The sequence below is a fragment of the Tachypleus tridentatus genome, chromosome 6, assembly GCF_004210375.1.
Source record: "Tachypleus tridentatus isolate NWPU-2018 chromosome 6, ASM421037v1, whole genome shotgun sequence".
Classification (NCBI taxonomy): domain Eukaryota; kingdom Metazoa; phylum Arthropoda; class Merostomata; order Xiphosura; family Limulidae; genus Tachypleus; species Tachypleus tridentatus.
This window is the reverse complement of record NC_134830.1, coordinates 146,015,202-146,021,390: the sequence shown is the minus strand read 5'-3', so window position 1 is coordinate 146,021,390 and position 6,189 is coordinate 146,015,202. Positions and strand designations below refer to the sequence as shown.

The 6,189-nt window shown below is 32.0% G+C and overlaps 1 long non-coding RNA gene across 2 annotated transcripts; it reads left to right on the top strand.

Annotated features, from left to right (window-relative positions):
* The first annotated feature begins 218 nt into the window (after window positions 1–218).
* On the top strand, window positions 219–4,106 carry LOC143251489 (uncharacterized). 2 transcript variants are annotated; one of them, XR_013028590.1, is made up of 3 exons: window positions 219–268; window positions 1,747–1,867; window positions 2,523–4,106. It is a non-coding gene; the product is annotated as an uncharacterized LOC143251489 (long non-coding RNA). The 2 variants fall into 2 exon arrangements; XR_013028591.1 differs by lacking the exon at window positions 219–268 and adding an exon at window positions 517–683.
* Window positions 4,107–6,189: the final 2,083 nt, after the last annotated feature.

Sequence of the window (6,189 nt, the reverse complement as noted above, 5' to 3'; positions counted from 1 at the left end):
AAATTAGTTTAATAGTTAGTTAGTTAGTTTGTTTACGTATTAATCAGTTAGTTTAATAGTTTATTTTAAATGGTTAGTTTAATAGTTTATTTTAAATGGTTAGTTTAATAGTTTTACTTTGTAACTTCATTTATTTAATATATCAAAATAAGACATCCCCGAAAATAAGCCCTAGTGTCATATTTTGGAAAGTGAAGCCCTAGTGTCATATTTTTGAAAATATAAGCCCTGTCTCACTTTCGGAGAAACACGGTAGTAGCTGTATCATGTAAGTGTGCGTTATAAAGTACAAGAGGATATACTGACTAAACAAACGTTGTAAAAGTTAGGCAATAAAATCATAATATTGGAGTGAGAGAATTGAATTTTATTTTAAATTCAAATTGAATTTGTAAGGCTTTGGAAATTCAGAAAAATGTTTCCTATATTTTATTAAAATATTTATTTGTTTTGTGTACAACATACCTTTATTGTTAGTAGCAGCTTGACAAATTTATTGAGACAACACTTAGTAATGTGGCTCAGCTTGGCCAGTTGGTTAGGGTGCTAGATTCGTAATCTGAGGGTCGAGGCTCTCGTCACACCAAACATGCTCGCCCCTTTCATCTGTGGAGACGTTATAATGTGACAGTCAGTCCCACTATTCGTTAGTAAAATAGTAGCCCAAGAGTTGGCGGTGAGAGGTGATGTCTAACTGCTTTCCTTCTAGTATTACACTGCTGAATTAGAGACGGCTAGCGCAGATAGTCCTCGTGTATTAATATTTCATCTATTATCAAAGCATGAGGCCTTGTTTGTATGCTATTTTATCTCTTAAGGATTTTTTTGGAAATGTTATTAAGGAATGTTGCTTAATTAAACAGTATGTGTTTTATCCAGTTCATCAATATCATTTGATATCATAATTTGTTTCTTCAAACAGAAAAAAAAAAGTTGTACAGTGAAACATTTATATATTTTTATTTCTGTCTCCACATTACAGGCTGTGGTATCACAAGGATGTTGGAAGAATTCTCTTTATACAAAAAAAGACATAATATTCATCTCTCTCTTTTTTGATTAATACCAGCAAACTTGGTTGTTAGTGTTGACACATCAGTAAACAGTTTTGTGTCTTTTTGTAGCTGGGAAATTGAAAATTGATTTTAAAATTCTTTTATAGTTTTGGAGGAAATAAAAATACACATTTAAACTCAAACCAAAAGTTTAAAAAATACATATTAATTTGCTTTCATGGTTAAAAACATGAAATAAATACCTCATTTAAAATATTTTATAAAAAGTGAATGAAATAATGAACAAAACTGCCTATGGATATTGTATTAAAGAAAGGACATTAGGTGTCTAATGAGTCAGTTTACAAGCATTGTAAATGGTGAACTTTCTTCATTGAATGTGAAGTTTTAAGTCAAGTTCTAGAAAAGTTAATTACTTATGAAGAATCCGTCCCAGTTCCAGATTTTTCTTAACTGGAAAGGGGGGCAGTGAGACATATGCTGGGATTAAATCTGAAATTATGGTAAAACTAAATTTGTGGACAATAGTAGCTTTGGGGTTGGAGAACTATTTTAGCTCCCTCCCACTAGTGCTAGCTCTGTTATATTAATTCTTCAATTATATTTCTTATATAAATGTTACTTTTAAATTTTGTCTATGTCAATGCTAATGTAGATCAGATGTATTTATCATAAAATTTGAGGGCATTGGAACATATAAAAATTTAATCTTTGTAAACTTTCTTTGCAGTTGCAGAACTGTGATTCATATCTGGAACTAACAGCTGAGACCCTTATCCTGCAAGCAAATGTAGGATTAACATTGTTAATTAATCTTCATGAAGTGAACAGAAGAAAAGCAAACCTATATGGTAAGGAGATGTACTGAGTATGTATTACATTAAGAAAGTAACTGTTATAGTAGGGAGTTGAACCTTAAATTTAATTCAAGTGTCTGTTGAAGTGGGAACGTTATAGTTAAGGTTTAATATGAAGTATCTATTTTAATAAGAGAATTGTTGACAAAATTTTAAAATGTATATGTTATAATAATATGAAGTTGGAACATAATATAAATTAGCTGTTAAAGTGAGATATTGTTAAAAACCATTATTCTTAACTGATAATAATTTTGTATTTAATGCTTATTAATTTAAAAAAAGATGTTGTCTTATTTAATGAAACCACAAATATTTCATTTTTAGAAAAAATTGACATTGAAAATGTTAAAAGAAAGGTCTGTCTGTGAAAGGTAGTTTGCAAATTTATTTACAGATACTAAAAAGCCTGAATGAAGCTTATAAGCTAATAAGAATTATAAATGTATTGATATATGTAAAAATTATATATTTGCTTTGTCAGTTATTGTCAATGTTTTAAAATGTATTGAGAAAAATCAGGACAGATTGTGTTGATTAAATATCATATAGATAATTATATCAGTAATTGTTGGTATTGTTGTTAGTGGTATTTTGTACTAACATGGTGTTCATTATGATTGTTTCATTAAATAAATTTGTCGGAGAGGAGGGGAAGCAGCTGGTTGAGAAGATCATGTTGCTGCTACAGTAGATGGAGAAGCTGTTCCAATCAATGAAAACCTATTTGATGAAGATCTCCAAGAATTAGATGTGGAATAACCAATGCATAATAAGTAGAAATCCTATAAAGTTACAATGTCTGAAACTTAACTGTAGTGTGTGTAACTGAACATTGGCAGTGACTTGTGTCTCCCAGATTCTTCTTAAAGATAACTTCAAGATTGTTTTACAAAGTGCTAATGCTTTACCACAGGTATGATCTGTACCACTAGTAGATGTCTGCTCTTCATTTATTTATTACTTACCAACCTACAGCTGAACATTTTTTGTTAATAGTTAAAAAAAAAACATTCTATTGAACCTGATGTTTTACATTTGTCATTTTGTTCAAAGCAAGTTACCAAGTTTGGTTTAAGCAATTTATTGCTCAATGCAGTGAATAATATAGTGTTTCTGGAATTGAAATGCTAAAGTTACCTTAAAAACAAAAATTGTGTAAGATTGATAAAATGTTTTAAGGAAAACAAGATATAACAGGAGTAAATGTGATTTTTAAAGAGCAATAATTTTTCTATCTTTAGGAATTTTGTTGTGAAATGTATATTTTTCATTGAATATCTTGTTATAAATCTTCATTATTGCAAAATAAATGGTGAAAAAAATGAAGCAGTGTGAGTTTAATTCATTGATTGGCACACATCAAATAGTGTTTTTAATTTTTGTAAATGCATAGTTGTATTTATTGAATACAAAAAATATTTAATCAACTTTCTACCAAATTCACAGAAGGATATAAACAAAAGTAAACATAATGCATTTCTGACAGTTAAATAGAAATAACAAAAAGTAAAAACAGATGTATTGATATTTAACCTACACAGTGTGTCTGCACTGAATTACTAAGCTCAGATTTAGACCTTGACCAAAAAAACAGTGAGAGAGTGAGCAACTGATGAAACTACATTTTAATCATAAAAGTAATATGGTCTGAACACTATATTTAGTTACCTGTGCTCATAACTAGGAATGTTTTTATTTCTTATCTATGTAAAAGACTTGCTTTGATCATAAGTTAATATTAATTCTATACCAATTTCTCGTGATATCCTGATCAGTTTCTAATTTAATTATACTTACAATAATATCAAGTTAATGCATACATATTTTACAGATAATTGAATGTTACTAAAAGTTATTTCTGGTCCATGTTCAAGGTTTGAAACTGCACCTAATCCCCAAACTTAGTAATTCAGTTTTTAAATGTACAAGTAGGTTTTCTGTATATTTTTATTTTAATTATAGAATTTTAAGCACAATTCTAACATAGTAAACTGTGAAACCTGAATACATTTATTTAATGGTTTGTCTTATTTTATTGCAAAAAAATAACTACCAGATGAAATAGTTTCAAACTTCAGAATTATTTTTATGAATTGTATAACTTGTCCAAATAAAAGTTAACATTTTTATACTGAAACTGTATTTCAGACAGGTATTTACCTCTTCTCACCTCAAAGCTGTTTCAATCTTGATTTGCTCTCTAAACATTGCCAAAAAAAAAACACTTTTCACCTAGCTCATCAGTCTTTTAAAACATGTACTGATCATGCAACTGCCTTCCAACAATCCTACTGTACCATCTGTACCAGCACAACTAATGCAGTCTATTATTCTAGCATAATCCTCACTCTCAAGAACTGTCATATTCAAACTAGAAACACTGGCAAATCATTGGGGAAGGAAGTGGTTGAAGTGAGGCAAGTATGTATCAAAATACATTGTCAGGATTAGAAAATGTGAACTTATGAAATGGTCTCACTTCTTCTCACCTCACTTTGAAAAACTAGAGGGGCAGATGAACATGCAAAGAAACAAATTCAAGCAGAAAGTAACCAAACTGAAAGAACTGGTGTGCAAGATTAAAAACAGAAGTCACATCTGTGTGGTTTTGAACTATTTCTCAAATGGGTATGTTCTTTACTGGGTAAAGAACACTTGCATTGGGGAAAGATATACAGTACCAAATCAGTATAAGTGTTGGAGAACAAGACTTGGATACCATGACAAAGTTGAAAAATCTAATGTGTAAGTGATAGCAACTCATATAAGTGCCAATTGTACATCTTCAGGTTACACTGAATTATGACAAGTGCAATCTATCCAGTTGAAACACCTCATATGAGATACTGTAAGCAACAAGTGCAGCTTATCTTGTCAAAATGCTTTGTATCAGATATTGTGAGCAATAATTGCAGTCCATCCAGGCTAAACAGCCAGAGAAAATACCTTTGACGTGCAGCTGTGTTATGAGGATACATATAAATATAAATACATATATATATATGAGTGTGATCAAGAGACCTGTCATAACTAGCTCATTGTCAGCATACATATCCTACTTATGCAGCAAACCAAAGTACCAAACATAATGACAGTGAAACATAAAGGTACAAGAGAGGCTATGAGTAAAGGACCATGAAGGGTACGTGAACAGACCAAGTACAGTCTGCCCAGGCAGAAAACGTTCAGGGGAAGTGCCTTGGAATACAACAAATAATGCCAAGTGAAGTACATCTGGGCAAAAACATCCAGTGGAAGAACTTTACATGAGTTTGCAAGATCAACAAGTGCAGTAAGCTCAGGCAGAAAACACCCAGGGGAATTGCCTTCGAGATAAAATATTATGGTCAAGAGTAATCTACCAGGAAAAACATGTAGAGAAAGCATCTTAGGATATGTTAGATAATGCCAAGTGCAATCCATCCAGGCAAAAAACATCCAGTGGAAGCACCATGCATAAGAATTATTTGATCAACAAGTGTAGTCTGCCCAGAGAATCACCTTAGATGTACAATACTGTGGTCTACAGGGAAAGGCATCCATGGAAAGCACCTTAATATATGTTGAATTATGCCAAGTGCAGTCCATCCAAGCAAAATTCTTCCAGTGGAAGTGCTTTGCATGAGAACTATTTGATGAACAAGAGTGGTCTCCCCTGGTAACAACCAGGAGGTAGCACCTTTGGTATAAATATGGTCTGGTCAAGTGCTGGTATAAAAACATGCAGGGGAAGTGTCTTGGGTTAAGACAGATTATGTCAAGTGCAGTCCATCTGGACAGAAAATATCCTGTGGAAACACTTTTCATAAGAATTTTGTGAGCAACAAGTGCAGTCAGCCTGAGCAAAAATGTTCAGGGGAAGTTTCCTTGGATCCTGATTGTTATATTACAGTGTATCATTGTTCAGTATCACAGTAAGAATAACAATGCTTGCCCTCCTGTTGTTGAGTGGGTACACATAATCTACAAATTCAATTTTAGTTTATTGTACAAAAACTACTCAGGAGGAATCTTCCTTGGTTCACCACTCCAAGAACTGGAAGTGGAAAGGACTCCTCTACTCCACTAGAAGAAAAGGGAATAAAATACATGTTGGGGAGTCCAGAGGAATGACATAGCAGATACAGTGCTATGGGTGTCTGCAATTACCTATACAGAAAGACCCTAATTATAGAAGCCAGGAGTCAGTAGGGATAGGCAAAAATCCTTATCTGCTTTACTCAACAGACCACAGTTGTCCAGAAAAATAACAAACCTATAAACTATGAAAATGGACTTAAAACAAAAAATAATAAGCAATACCTAAAGTACAA